The sequence below is a fragment of the Nomascus leucogenys genome, chromosome 17 (genome assembly GCF_006542625.1).
Source record: "Nomascus leucogenys isolate Asia chromosome 17, Asia_NLE_v1, whole genome shotgun sequence".
NCBI classification, from domain to species: domain Eukaryota; kingdom Metazoa; phylum Chordata; class Mammalia; order Primates; family Hylobatidae; genus Nomascus; species Nomascus leucogenys.
This window is the reverse complement of record NC_044397.1, coordinates 81528948-81544389: the sequence shown is the minus strand read 5'-3', so window position 1 is coordinate 81544389 and position 15442 is coordinate 81528948.

Here is a 15442-nt window from a genome sequence, read left to right as displayed (position 1 = left end):
TTTGTATTTTGTCCCTTTCCCCAAACCCTGATGCATTCATTTATCCAATTTCTTTTTCTGAAGTTTTGCCCTTTCCAGAATGTCCTATAAGTGAAATTGTACATTATGTGTGTGTGTGTTTTTTTTTTTTTTTGAGACAGAGTCTTGCTCTGTTGCCCAGGCTGGAGTGCAGTGGCGTGATCCTGGCTCACCACAAGCTCTGCCTCCCGGGTTCATGCCATTCTCCTGCGCCAGCATCCCGAGTAGCTGGGACTACAGGCGCCCGCCACTGTGCCTGGCTAATTTTTATTTTTATTTTTAGTAGAGATGGGGTTTCACTGTGTTAGCCAAGATGATCTCGATCTCCTGACCTTGTGATCTGCCTGCCTCAGCCTCCCAAAGTGCTGGGATTACAGGCGTGAGCCACTGTGCCCAGCCTGTGTCTGTCTTTTTTACTTAGCATAATGTTTTTAAGATTGGAGGATGTTGCTGGGCGTGGTGGCTCACACCTGTAATCCCAGCACTTTGGGAGGCCGCGGCGGGTAGATCTCTTGAGGTCAGGAGTTTGAGACCAGCCTGACCAACATGGAGAAACCCTGTCTCTAATAAAAATACAAAATTAGCTGGGTGTGGTGGTGTATTCCTGTAATCCCAGCTACTTGGGAGGCTGAGGCAGGAGAATCACTTGATCCCAGGAGGTGGAGGTTGCAGTGAGCCGAGATCATGCCATTGCACTCCAGCCTGGGCAACAAGAGCAAAACTCCATCTAAAAAAAAAAAAAAAGAAAAGAAAAAAGTTTATAGGATGTTGTAGCATGAGTCAATAGTTCATTCATTGTATTGCCGAGCAGTATTGAAACTGCCTTTGCAAAACTTAGAATAGTGAGAAAGTTTTGACAGTGAAGGAGATCTGATCTAACCAACCCCCATCTTGCCTTTAACTCTCAAATTATCCTTAATCTTCCTAGGCATGGGCCAAGTTAATTTTGGGAGAAATTTAGTTTGTAATTTAAATGATAATAGCCATTCCCCAAAACTATACTGCCTTTGTAAAGCTAATGAAAGACCGCCAGATTAGAAGGATGAGAGGAGTCTGAATTCTGCTAAAGTGTAGACATTAACAGTTACCAGCCATTATTCCAGGGGTTACAAGATTTGCAACTTCCCCAATTCCTCCTGCAGATAACATCATTATTGTAGAACCTAAGATTAGCCTTTTGAGATGTATTTCCAGGCTTTTGCATTTCTGACTACTGATGGCCTCACCCACACCCCGCCAACTGGTCCTGGGACCCGACCAGAAGCAGATTCAGTGCTTCTCAGAAGAGGACCTTTCCCACACCACTATGATTGCACCCCCAACCAATCAGCAGCATGTATTTCCTAGCCACTCCCCTCTCCCCAAACTATCTTTGAAAAACCCTAGCCTCCAAATTTTCAAGGAGGCTGATTTGAGTAATTATAAAGCTCCAGTATCCCATTTAGCTGGATGTAGGTGCATCAAACTTTTAATCTTTTGCACTTCTCCTGTCTTGATAAATTGGCTCTATCTGGGCAGTGGGCAAAATGAACACTTTGGGTGGTTACAGTATTCCATTGTATAAATGTACCATAATTTGTTTATCCATTCACCAGTTGATGGACATTTGGGCTATTTTATTATAGTTTCTTGTGATTATGAGTAAAATTAATATAAACATTTATGTGTGGGCCTTTACGTGTTTATATATATTTTTATTTCTCTTGAGTAAATACCCAGGAGTGTTGGCATTTTTGGGTCATATGATAAGTGCGTGTTTAACTTTATAAGAAACCATGAAACTGTTTTCCAGAGTGGCTGTACAATTTTGTATTCCCAACAGCAGTGTAGGAAGGGTTCTAGTTCTGCTTCTTCATCGACATTTGATATGGTCAGTTTGAAAAATTTTAGCAATTCTAATCACTATGACTAAATCACTGTCATAAAGCATTCTGATCAGTACTCAGTGGAAGACTTCCTTGCCTTGCAAATTCTAGCTGCACTGGCTTTGCTGAATTCTCAACCTTTCCTTTTCAATTTGGAGAGAATGGCCCTGGTTGGGTTCCCTTTCCCTGTGCTGTGTGTGGCCTGGAAACTCTCGTGCAGGATGCTGGCGGCAATTATAGGGCTTACTTCATTTGTTTTCCTTCTCTCAGGGATCACTGTTCTGTGGTTCCTGTTGTTCAACATCTAAAACTGTTTTTTTTTTTCCTGGATTTTTGTTTGTTTAAAGTGGAGGAAGGGTGTATTAACAAAATCACCACAAATTCGGTGGATTAAAATGTTGGCCTAAAGGAAGAAACTGAGGCACAAAATATAATTTTAAAGAGTTGACTTGAGCCAGAATGAGGACAGTTGCCTGGAAGACAGACCCAAGTAATCTTGGATATGTTGAACTCCATTAGACCTTTGTTACAAGCAGGTTTTTAAAGGCAAAAACGGAGAGGAGTGGGCTGCTACAAAGCTATTTGTCAGGAATTCTCATTGCTTTCCAGAAAATAACACTGATTAGTAATTGGCTATACATTGTTGAACTCCAGGGTGTGGGCTGTGGTGTCCATGGTGACAGTCTAGAGCGGGGCTCCCCAACTCTCAGGCCATGAACCTGCACCGGTCTGTGGCCTATTAGAAACTGGGAGCACAGCAGGAGGTGAGCAGCGGCGAGCCAGCATTATCGCCTGAGCTCTGCCTCCTGTCAGATCAGCAGCAGCATTAGATTCTCATAGGAGTGCAGACACTATTGGACATGTGAGGGATCTAGGTTGCATGCTCCTTATGAGAATCTAACTAATGCCTGATGATCTGAGGTGGAACAGTTTCATCCCCAAACCATCCTACCCCACCTCCCCAGTCCGTGGAAAATTTGTCTTCCATGAAACTGGTCCGTGGTGCCAAAAAGGTTGGGGACCACTGGTCTAGAGTCCACATAGCAAGCAGCTTCTAGAGATGATTACTTAGCTCAAAGGGGGGAAGGGTGACATGATGTGACTGCTGTCACATTTCCCATGCCTCTCTGGCCTGGTAATTTAGAAGAGGCTCAATTTCTCACATAAAAAATTTCCTTTCTTTCTCAAAAACAATACATTTATTTTCTTAGAGTTCCGGAAGTCAGAAATCTGAAATCACTTACACGGACTGAAATCAAGGTGTTGGCAGGGCTGAGCTCCCCTGGAAGCTCTAGGGGAGAATATTTTCCTGACTTTTCAGCTTCTAGAGCTTCATTCCTTGCATTCCTTGGCTTTAGGCCCCTTTTCCCATTTCCAAAGCCAGCAATGTGGCGTCTGGCTTCAGTCATCACATTGCCTCTGTTTCTGTTGTCAAATCTCTCTCTGCCTCCCTCTTACAAGGACACTTGTGACTACATTTAGTGTCCATTAGATAATCTCCTCATTGCAAAATCCTTAGTTTAATCTTCAAAGCCTCTTTTGCCATATAAGGTAACATTTACAGGTTCTAGGGATTTGGACTTGGATATTTTGGGGGGTCATTATTCAGCCTACCACAGAGGGTGAATCCAGTTTCTATTTCTCCCTCACAGCTGGAAGTGGAAGTTCTTTTTTTGAATATGCCTGTTTTTTTTTTTAATGTACTTTTTTCCCTCATTCTTTGGATTTTTTCAAAAATAATAATAAATGTTCTAAACCAAAAATAAAATTCTAAGCCTCATGACCACCTGAAAGGACCCCTCCTCTCACAAAGAGCTCCAAAGGTAACCTGAAAAACTGTTTCAGGCCATGATGGGAAGGGGGTGGTCGGACATGCCTCATTATATTCTTCTCCCTTTTAGAATTAATGATAGAACAGACTCATTAAGTCTGATAAGAAACATTAACAATCTATTCTCTCTGAGGCCTGCTACCTGGAGGCTTCACCTGCATGATAAAATCTTGGTCTCCACACCCTTATCTTAACCCAGATATTCCTAAGTCTTTAGACAATAACTTTTTCAACCAATGGCCAATCAGAAAATCTTTGAATCTACCTATTACCTGGAAGCATCCCCTGCTTCCAGTTGTCCCACATTTCCAGACTGAACCAATGTACATCTTACATGTATTTGATTAATGTCTCTTGTCTCTCTAAAATGTATAAAACCAAGCTCTTCCCCAACCATCTTGGGCACGTGTTTTCAGGATCTCCTGAGGGCTGTGCCTTGGGCCATTGGTCACTCTTATTTGGCTCAGAATAAATCTCTTCAAATATTTTCGAGTTTGACTATTTTTGTTGACAATGTACTTATTTTGTTGCTGGAGGGCTTAGGTGGGTTTCCAGAAGCTAGTGAGACCCCAGCCCCAGCCAGTTTCCAGGTTCTTGACACTATCTCGAGAAAGAATTCAGGGATGAGTTGGAATGAAGCAAAAGGCAATAAGCTTTTATTGCCAAGTAAAAGTACACACTTAAGAGAGAAGTGTGGGCATGCCTGTGAGAATGAGTTGTGCACAATGGAGTTTGGGTTTCTAATTTTATGGGTTTTTAAAAATTAGGTGGTGGAATAATCACTAGTTACTCTGGAAAAGGAGGGGATTTCAGGGACCCCCTCCATCCTCATTACCACCCCCTTTTATCCCTTATTTGGGGTTGCCTGGAGAGTCACAGACATGTCACCCTGACCAGGGTTTTGACTGTTTTCTCTCCCTCATTTTAGGTTTTCTGTTACCTATGGTTTCATTGCCTACTTCCTGTTTTATACCCAGTGCTATTCCTATCTCTGTTTCATAGTCTCTATCTATAAAATTCTATTATTATAATTGCCTGATGGATTCTTCCTGCCCACTGCACAGGCAAAATTAATTCACTGAGACCATCATATTGCAATAAAGAAAGAGTTTTCCACATGGCCAGCCACCACACAGGACACAGAGTTATTACTCAAATCAGTTTCCCTGAAAATTTGGAGGCAAGGGTTTTCCACGGATAGTTTGGCAGTCAAGGGAATGAGTGATGCTGATTGGCTGGGGATACAATCATAGAGGTGTGGAAAACGGTCCTAGTATACTGAGTCTGCTTCTCGGTGAGGGCCACAGGACCAGTTGAGCCAAGAGTCATGGGTCTTGGTGGGGCCATCCAGTCATCAGAAATGCAAAAGCCTGAAAGGAGATCTCAGAAGGCCAATCTTAGGTTCTACAATAGTGAACTGGGGAAGTTGCACATCTTGTGACCTCTGGAATAATGGCTGGTAATCATTTAACTATGCTTACATCTTAGCAGAATTCAGGCCCCTCTCATCTTCCTAACCTCTTGGCCTTTCGTTAGTTTTACAAAGGCAGTTTAGTTTTTGGGAAGGGCTATTATCGTTTAAAATATAAACTAAATTTCTTCCAAAGTTAGCTTGGCCTACACCCAAGAATGAACCAGGGCAGTTTAGGAGGTTAGAAGCAAGATGGAGTTGGATAGATCAGATCTCTTTTACTGTCATAATTTTCTCATTGTTGTAATTTTTGCAAAAGTGGTTTCATTATTTAAAGTTCTTGGTGGTTTAAACCTGCTGTTTGTTGTAACTATGGATATTAATTCATGACAGTTTCTTATTTCTTTGTAATTTTGGATTGTGATCTCATGTTCAATGTCTTTTGTAGTGGGAATCCTGCCAGGCCTGGGCTGAAGTTTGTATCCTGATAGTCATTTTGCATTTGCTTTCTACCAGGTATCCTGGGAGTGTTGCTATCCCTCTAGGATTAATTTTTATCTTTTTATTTTGGTGGTTACAAGATTAGGTAGTTTTGATGAATTAAACCTGAAACTCCTGTGAGGACAGTCTTGAAACACCTCCTTGAGACACCTTGTCTTCTGTGGCATTACTTTTTCTTGTGTTTCCTTTTCTTTTTTATCTTACCGGGTGCTTCTACTCAGTCTCTTTTCCTGGTTCCTCCTTTTCCTGCTCTAAACTGGGAAGCATCCGAGGACCTCTGTTCTACCTATTTGCATTCACCTCCTACTAAACTCATCTTGTTTCATGGTTTTAAATACCAATGATTTTCTGACTTTCTGACTTTCAATTTATGTCTCCTGCCTGGACTTCTTTCCTGAATTGCAGATCTAGATAGCCAGCTCTTTATTTATCATCTCCACTTGGGTGTCTAATAGGTAGTTTAAATTTAACATGTCCAAAAATGAACTCTTGATTACCACCCAACTGTTCCTTTGGCAGCGTCCCCTGTTTCAGTAAAAGGCAACTGCATTATTTTGTTCAGGCATAATATCTTGAAGTTATTCCTGATTCTTCTCTCTCACATCGCATATATTCATCAGTATATCTTTTCGGCTTCTACCTTTGAAATATGCCAAGGATCCAATCAACCTTCCATTTCTCACCATCTCCACTGACATTGCCCCAGGCTAAGTTGCCTGGTTTGCCTGGATTATTGTGATAGCCTTGTAACAGGTCTTCGGTTTTCCATCCATGCTTCTCCTTCAAAATATTCAGGGTTTGGGGAGAGTGGGTGGAGGTACAGGTGAATTAAGATTGGCCATGTATTGGCTGGGTGCAGTGGTTCATGCCTGTAATCCTAGCACTTTGGGAGGCTGAGGGGCAGGCAGATCACTTGGGGTTACGTTTTCGAGATCAGCCTGGCCAACATGGCGAAACCCTGTCTCTACTAAAAATACAAAAAACAGCCAGGTGTGGTGGCATGTGCCTGTAATCCCAGCTACTCAGGAGACTGGGGCAGGAGAATCTCTTGAACCCGGGAGATGGAGGTTGCAGTGAGCTGAGATCGTGCCACTGCACTCTAGCCAAGGCAACAGAACAAGACTCTGTCTCAGAAAAAAAAAAAAAAAAAAGAAAGAGAGAAAGAAAGAGAAAAAGATTGGCTATGTATCGCTAATTACTGAAATCTGGTGAGAGCAACACTGAGTTCATTATGCTGTTCTCTTTATTTTTGTGTATTTTTCCTTTACAATTTTCAATGCTTTACAATTTTCTATGCCTGCATAGTCCAATATGGTAGCTACCATACGTAGCTATTGAGTACTTTAAACGTGGCTAGTCTGTATTGAGATGTGCTGTGAATATAAGATACATGCTGGACTTTAAAGACTTAGTAAGAAAGAAAAAAGTAAAATATCTCATTAATATTTTGTTATATTGATTACATGTGGAGATGATAATATTTTGGTTATATAAGGTCAAATTAAAATGTGTTATTAAAATTAATTTCACTTGCTTCTTTTCACTTTTTAAATACGGCTACTAGAAAATTTAAAATTACCTATGTGGCTCATGTCACCTTTCCATTGGATCTATCAGGCCCTATGTGTTCTGGGCCCTGCTTCCTCTCTGACCACATCTCCTACCATTTTTCTCATCTTTATTCACACCATTTCAACCACACTAATTTCATTGCTTAGAACAGGCAAAATACATTTCTGCCTCATGTCCTTTGCACTTGCTAATGTGTCTGCCTGGAGCTCTCTTTCTTGGTGTCTGTGTGACTCACTCCCTCACTTCCTTCAGGATTCTGCTCAAGTTACCTACCTTTTGAGAGATACTTACCTGATCTCTAGAACATCCCATCACCTTCACTCTCTACTCTCCTTAATCTGCATTCTTTTTCTTTTTCTTTCCTTTTTTTTTTTTTGAGACCGAGTCTTGCTCTGTCGCCAGGCTGGAGTGCAGTGGTGTGATCTCAGCTCACTGCAACCTCCGTCTCCTGGGTTCAAGTGATTCTCATTGCCTCAGCCTCCCGAGTAGCTGGGATTACAGGCACGCACCACCACACCCAGCTAATTCTTGTATTTTTGGTAGAGACGGGGTTTCACCATGTTGGCCAGGATGGTCTCAATCTCCTGACCTCGTGATCCGCCCGCCTCAGCCTCCCAAAGTGCTGCATGAGCCACCGCGCCCGGCCCTTTTTCTTTATAATACTTGTCACCATTGATGCTTTTTTTTTTTTTTTTTTCGAGATGGGGTCTCACCCTTTCATCCAGGCTGGAGTGCCGTGGTGCGATTTAGACTCACTGCAACATCCATCTCCTGGGTTCAAGCAACCCTCCCTCCTCAGTCTCCTAAGTAGCTGGGATTACAGGCATGTGCCACCATGTCTGGCTAATATTTTTGTATTTTAGTAGATGCAGTGTTTCACCATGTTAGCCAGGCTGGTCTCAAACTCCTGACCTCAAGTGATCTGCCCTCCTTAGCCTTCCAAGGTGTTGGAATTACAGGCATGAACCACCGTGCTCGGCCATGATGCTATTATTTGTAGTCCCGTATCCTGACTACTTAGTATAATGCTTGATACAGAATAGGCATTTACTAACAATTTGTGAAATGAATAGCTATAGATTGTGAAGATTTTATCTCAAGTTCAATATTGACTTCTTCTGCAATAAAGTTCAGGTTCCCTAAATATATAAAGAGTAAAATAAACTCTAAATTACTTATAACTACGTGAAATTCCCTAAATAAGAACACAGGCCAGGCATGGTGGCTCACGTCTGTAATCCGAGCACTTTAGGAGGCCAAGGCTGGAGGATTGCTTGAGCCCTGGAGTTTGAGACCAGCCTGGGCAACATGGTGAAACCCCATCTCTACCAAAAAAATAAAACGAAAATTTAGCTGAGTGTGGTAGTGCATGCCTATAGTCCCAGCTATTTGGGAGACTGAGGTGTGAGGATCACTCACCTGTGCCTGGGAAGTTGAAGCTGCAGTAAGCTGTGATTATGCCACTGCATTCCATCCTGAGTGACAGAGCAAGACCCTGTCTCAAAAAAAAAAAAAAAAAAGCTTTATAAAGTAAGATGGAATGAATGACTGTTTTATTCCTTTCAAAGGAATTAAGGTAAAATAAACAACTTAGTACTACTCAATGTTTATATGTATTTGTAATTAGTAGCATGGAGGGTTTTAGAGATACTGGTGAGGAATTCAAGAAAATAAATAAAATACAGATCAAGAGATACTTAAGAGTCAGAAACGACTTTTTCCCCATAGGTAAAATCCCATTTCTCAAAGGAATTTTTCAAATTCTTTTGTTGCTCTGGCATTTTTTATTGTATTAATAGTAATCCAGTAAATTCGACAATGTTAAGGAGCTTAGAAATTTTTGGGATACACTGAAATTTTTGTTGTGCTGGCAATTATTAACAAAACTTAATCTGGTTAGAAAATAAATCTGTGAAAGCAGTCATTATTCTTTATTCAAAGCTTAAACGATGAGGCAGGGAAAGGAACAAAAAAGGGAAAAATGAAGACTATTTTTAACTTTGTCCTAATTTTTTAAATGTAAGATGATTATGACCAGGTGCGGTGGCTCACACCTGTAATCCCAGCACTTTGGGAGGCTGAGGTGGGTGGACTGCCTGAGCTCAAGAGTTTGAAACCAGCAACGTGGTGAAACCCTGTCTCTACTAAAATACAAAAAATTAGCCGGGCCTGGTAGCACATGCCTGTAGTCCCCGCTACTCAGGAGGCTGAGGCACGAGAATTGCTTGAACCCGAGAGACGGACATTGCAGTGAGCTGAGATTATACCACTGCATTAGAGCCTGGGCAACAGAGCAAGACTCTGTCTCCAAATAAATAAATAAATAAATAGTAAGTTGACTAAATGTCTTAATGAAATAAAAGCAAAGAGATCTTGTCCTGAATGTATTTATTAGGTTGGTACAAAAGTAATTGCTTTTATGGCAAAAAACGCAATTACTTTTGCACCAAACTAATGCTTTTCTATTTCAATTTCAGTCTTGAGCACAGCATCCCCTTCAAATGTAACTGGAAAAATGAAATGACACCAACATGATATATGACAATTTGGACTGCGAAATTTATTTTTGAGTCAAGGTCTTGCTCTGTTGCCCAGGCTGGAGTGCCATGGCATGAACACAGCTGATTGCAGCCTCTATCTCCTGGGCTCAAGTGATCCTCCCACCTCAGCCTCCCAAGTAGCTGGGACCACAGGTGTGCACCACCATGCCCAGCTAATTTTTAAAGTTTTTGTGGAGAGAGGGTTTCCCTAGGTTGCCCAGGCTGGTCTCAAACTCCTGGGCCCAAGCAATCCTCTCACCTCGGCCTCCCGAAGTACTGAGATTACAGGTGTAAGCCACTATGCGTGGCCAAGACTGTGAAATGTAAATAGATGAAACTGACAAATCAAGGCTAGCAGTACATTAAAGACTTTTAACTAATATTTTAAAGTATATCTTTGGATATACTTTTGGATATATTATTTTGTACTCATTTAAAAAACATTTATTAAATGTATATTGTATGCTAACACTGTGCCAAGTACCCAAGGGTAAAAAATTATACTTTTATAGTAGCTATCCTTTACCGAGAGCCACCAATGTCAAGTCAGTCCTTTGCAGGGATTTTCTCAGTCAATTCTCATAGGAGAGGTAATTTTATTATTCTCAATACACAAATGAGGAGAAAAAAGACTTTTCAAAGAGTTTTGCTTTCAAAGAGTTGACCACCTCGAGAGATGAGAACAAGCATAAACTTAATAGAAGGTGCCAAATGCTACAATAGAGAGTGCAAAGGGATTGCCTTTAGGGGTGGCAATGAGGGAAGGCCTTCCAGAGGACAAGATGCTTGTCCTGAATTTGACAGGGGTAGGTGTTTGCAGGGTGGAGAAAAAGAGCGGAAATTATTGCTACCACATGCAAAGGCACGAAAATCTGAAATGATTTGAGCATTAATGAAAACTTTTCCATCAGTCTTTGAGTTATTCATTATGTAACACGCATTTTGGGCAATGAAGGATCATCTGCCTGAGTTATTGCTGGGGGTCTGTAGTACTGTCAGGGCTTGTTAGGATCAGTATATTGGTTAGAACTTCACGTCCTAGGCTTGAGCCTTAACTTTGCAGGTCAGTCAGGCAGATTCCACACCGAATAGCACAGAGGTTAGGAAAATAGATTCTGTGCCAGACTGCCTGAGTTTAAATCTCAGCTGTCACTAATTACCAGTGAATGTGACCTTTAAAAAATTACCTAACATTTTTATGATTTAGTATCTTCATTCACAAAATGAGAACAGCAACAGAATCTACTTCATCATAGGACTATTATAAGAATAAAAAGAGTCAATATAGATAAAGCTCTGAGAACAGAGCCTGGTACATAGGAAACTCTACATAAGTGTTAGTTACTAGTATTACTTGAGACTGGTATTTAAACAGAAAGCTGTTTTGTTCATTCAGAATAAACTTTGTTCCTTTCTAATGATGCCCCAGTCTCCTAGCATAGTACTTTTTAAATGTTAAGATACCTGAGAAGATAAATTTTGATTCAGAAAGTTGTTTGGAGGAAATAGGCATAGAATATTTATTCCAAGCTCTGGTAAAGGCCAGTGAGATATTCCTACACCATAATAAAGACAAATTCACTATTGATTAGGTTACTTCTGTCTCCCAGAATCATTATCTTACTCCTGAGTTTCTTCCTGCCCAGCCATGTACAGCTAGTGGTTCAGGGTGGGGAGAAGATAGAATCGGGAAAGAATCCCAGAAGTGCTAGACATTAAGCTAAGATCTTTTTGATAATATACTCAGGGTGACCTGTTTGAAGAACTACTATGCTCTAGTCTACTAACTCCCTTGGGTGGAATGTGGCTTGGGGTCCTAAGCTGTGGAAGGACTTTGGAATAGTCAAGGAAATCTAAGAATTGCTAAATGTCCTTGATAGACTAGAGAGAAGGAAGGTTTCACCATAGAAATAGAACTCTTTTTTTTTTCTTTTCTTTTTTTAAGACAGTGTCTCGTTCTGTTACCCAGGCGGACTGCAGTGGTGCCATCTCGGCTCACTGCAGCCTCAAACTCCCAGGCTCAAGCAATCCTCCCACCTCAGCCTTCTGAGTAGCTGGGACTAGAGGCACACACCACCACACCTGGATAATGTTTGTATTTTTTGTAGAGACTACAGGCAGGTACCTCCATGCTAGGCTAATTTAAAAATTTTTTTGTAGGCCGGGCGCGGTGGCTCACGCTTGTAATCCCAGCACTTTGGGAGGCCGAGGCGGGCGGATCACGAGGTCAGGAGATCGAGACCATCCTGGCTAACACGGTGAAACCCCGTCTCTACCAAAAATACAAAAAAATTAGCTGGGCGTGGTGGCGGGCGCCTGTAGTCCCAGCTACTCGGAGAGGCTGAGGCAGGAGAATGGCGTGAACCCGGGAGGCGGAGCTTGCAGTGAGCCGAGATTGTGCCACTGCACTCCAGCCTGGGCGACAGAGCGAGACTCTGTCTCAAAAAAAAAAAAAAAAAAAAATTTTTTTTGTAGAGGCAGGGTGTTGTAATGTTGCCCAGGCTGGTCTTGAACTCCTGGCCTCAAGTGATCCTCTTGCTTTGGCTTCCCAAAGAGCTGTGATTACAGGCATGAGACACTGTGCCTGGCCTAAAATTTTTTTAATTGATACATATTAATTGTAAATATTTATGAGGTACATGTGATATTTTGAGGCATACATACAGGTGTATTGGTCAAATAAGGTTATTTAGGATATCCATCAACTCAGACATTTATAATTTCTTTGTGTTGGGAATATTTCAAATCTTCCCTTCCAGCTATTTCAAAATATACAGTAAATTACTGTCAAGTAAAGTTACCCTAACATGTTATTTAACACTAGAACTTACTCCTTCTGTCTAATTGTATTTTTGTACCCGTTAACCAACTTTTCTTTCTCCCGACCCTCTTCTTCCCAGCCTCTGGTAACCATCATTCTACTCTCTACCTCCATGAGATCAACTTTTTTAGCTTTCACATATGAGACAGAACATTTGATATTTCTCTTTCTGTGCCTGGCTTATTTCACATAAAATAATGACCTACAGTTCCATCATGTTGCTGCAAATGACAGGATTTCATTTTTTTTCACAGTTGAACAATATTGTGTACATATACCATATTTTTCTTTATTCATTTGCCTATTGATGAACACTTAGGTTGATTCCAAATCTTGGCTATTGTGAATAATGCTACAATAAACATGCAAGTATAGGTATCATTTTGATATGCTGATTTCTTTTCCTTTGGATAAATACCCAGTAAAGGGATCGCTGGATCCTATGGTAGTTCTATTTTTAGTTTTTTGAGAAACCTTCATACTGTTTTTCATAATGACTATACTAATGTACATTCCCACCAACAGTGTATAAGAGTTCCTCTGTTCTCTGCATCCTTGCCAGCATTTGTTATTTTTAGTCTTTTTAATGATAGCCAGTCTAACAGGGGTAAGATGGTATGCCATGGTTTACATTTTTTCATGTACCTCTTGGCCACTTGTATGTCTTCTTTTGAGAAATGTCTATTCATGTCTTTTGCCTGCCCACTTTTCAATGGGATTATGTGGACTTTTACTGTTGGGTTGGGTTCCTTGTATTTTCTGTATATTAGTCGCTTGTTAGAGGAATAGTTTGCAAATATTTTCCCTCATTCTACAGGCTGTCTCTTCAATTTGTTGATTGTTTCCTTGGTAGTGCAGAAGCTTTTCAGTTTAATCTAGTCCTATTTGTCTATTTTTGGTTTTGTTGCCTGTGCTTTTGAAGTCTTAGCTATAAAATCTTTGCCTGGACCAATGTCCTGAAGCATTTCCCTATGTTTTCTTCTAGTAGTTTCGTAGTTTCAGTTTCAGGTCTTACTTTTAAGTCTTTAATCCACAAGTTAGTTTTTGTATATGGTGAGAGACAGAAGTCTAATTTCTTTTTTATTTTTATTTTTTTGTTTTTTATTTATTTTATTTTATTATTATTATACTTTAAGTTTGAGGGTACATGTGCACAATGTGCAGGTTTGTTACATATGTATCCATGTGCCATGTTGGTGTGCTGCACCCATTAACTTGTCATTTAGCATTAGGTATATCTCCTAATGCTGTCCCTCCCCCATCCCCCCACCCCACAACAGTCCCCGGTGTGTGATGTTCCCCTTCCTGTGTCTATGTGTTCTCATTGTTCAATTCCCACCTATGAGTGAGAACATGCGGTGTTTGGTTTTTTGTCCTTGTGATAGTTTACTGAGAATGATGGTTTTCAGTTTCATCCATGTCCCTACAAAGGACACGGACTCATCATTTTTTATGGCTGCGTAGTATTCCATGGTGTATATGTGCCACATTTTCTTAATCCAGTCTATCGTTGTTGGACATTTGGGTTGGTTCCAAGTCTTTGCTATTGTGAATAGTGCCGCAATAAACATACCTGTCTATGTGTCTTTATAGCAGCATGATTTATAGTCCTTTGGGTATATACCCAGTAATGGGATGGCTGGGTCAAATGTTATTTCTAGTTCTAGATCCCTGAGGAATCGCCACACTGACTTCTACAATGGTTGAACTAGTTTACAGTCCCACCAACAGTGTAAAAGTGTTCCTATTTCTCCACATCCTCTCCAGCACCTGTTGTTTCCTGACTTTTTAATGATCGCCATTCTAACTGGTTTGAGATGGTATCTCATTGTGGTTTTGATTTGCATTTCTCTGATGGCCAGTGATGATGAGCATTTTTTCATGTGTTTTTTGGCTGCATAAATGTCTTCTTTTGAGAAGTGTCTGTTCATATCCTTTGCCCACTTTTTGATGGGGTTGTTTGTTTTTTTCTTGTAAATTTGTTTGAGTTCATTGTAGATTCTGGATATTAGCCTTTTGTCAGATGAGTAGGTTGTGAAAATTTTCTCCCATTTTGTAGGTTGCCTGTTCACTCTGACGGTAGTTTCTTTTGCTGTGCAGAAGCTCTTTAGTTTAATTAGATCCCAGTTGTCAATTTTGGCTTTTGTTGCCATTGCTTTTGGTGTTTTAGACATGAAGTCCTTGCCCACGCCTATGTCCTGAATGGTATTGCCTAGGTTTTCTTCTAGGGTTTTTATGGTTTTATGTCCAACATTTAAGTCTTTAATCCATCTTGAGTTAATTTTCGTATAAGGTGTAAGGAAGGGATCCAGTTTCAGCTTTCTTCATATGGCTAGCCAGTTTTCCCAGCACCATTTATTAAATAGGGAATCCTTTCCCCATTGCTTGTTTTTGTCAGGTTTGTCAAAGATCAGATAGTTGTAGATATGTGGCATTATTTCTGAGGGCTCTGTTCTGTTCCATTGGTCTATATCTCTGTTTTGGTACCAGTACCATGCTGTTTTGGTTACTATAGCCTTGTAGAATTGTTTGAAGTCAGGTAGCGTGATGCCTCCAGCCTTGTTCTTTTGGCTTAGGATTGACTTGGCAATGCGGGCTCTTTTTTGGTTCCATATGAACTTTAGTTTTTTCCAATTCTGTGAAGAAAGTCATTGGTAGCTTGATGGGGATGGCATTGAATCTATAAATTACCTTGGGCAGTATGGCCATTTTGACAATATTGATTCTTCCAACCCATGAGCGTGGAATGTTCTTCCATTTGTTTGTATCCTCTTTTATTTCATTGAGCAGTAGTTTGCAGTTCTCCTTGAAGAGGTCCTTCGCATCCCTTGTAAGTTGGATTCCTAGGTATTTTATTCTCTTTGTAGCAATTGTGAATGGGAG